Here is a 315-nt window from a genome sequence, read left to right as displayed (position 1 = left end):
AAAATAAAATAAAATAAAATAAAATAAAATAAAATAAAATAAATTAATAATAAAATAAAATAATAATTGTAAAACAAAATAATATAATGTAAATACACAACTAATATCAACGCCAGCAACAGCAGCAGCAGCAGCAGCAGCAGTAGCAGCAGCAGCAGCAGCAGCAGCAGCAGTAGCAGCAGCAGCAGCAGCAGCCTAAAACCACCAGAACGAAGAAAAAAACAAAAACAAAATGAAACAAAAGCAAAACAAAAACAAACCAAACCAAAAAGAACAAAGACAAACAAAAACAAACAAAGACAAACAAAGACAAAC

The sequence above is a fragment of the Eimeria mitis genome, genomic scaffold (genome assembly GCF_000499745.2).
Source record: "Eimeria mitis Houghton genomic scaffold, Emh_scaff2565, whole genome shotgun sequence".
NCBI lineage: Eukaryota > Apicomplexa > Conoidasida > Eucoccidiorida > Eimeriidae > Eimeria > Eimeria mitis.
This window is presented reverse-complemented; position numbering follows the sequence as displayed.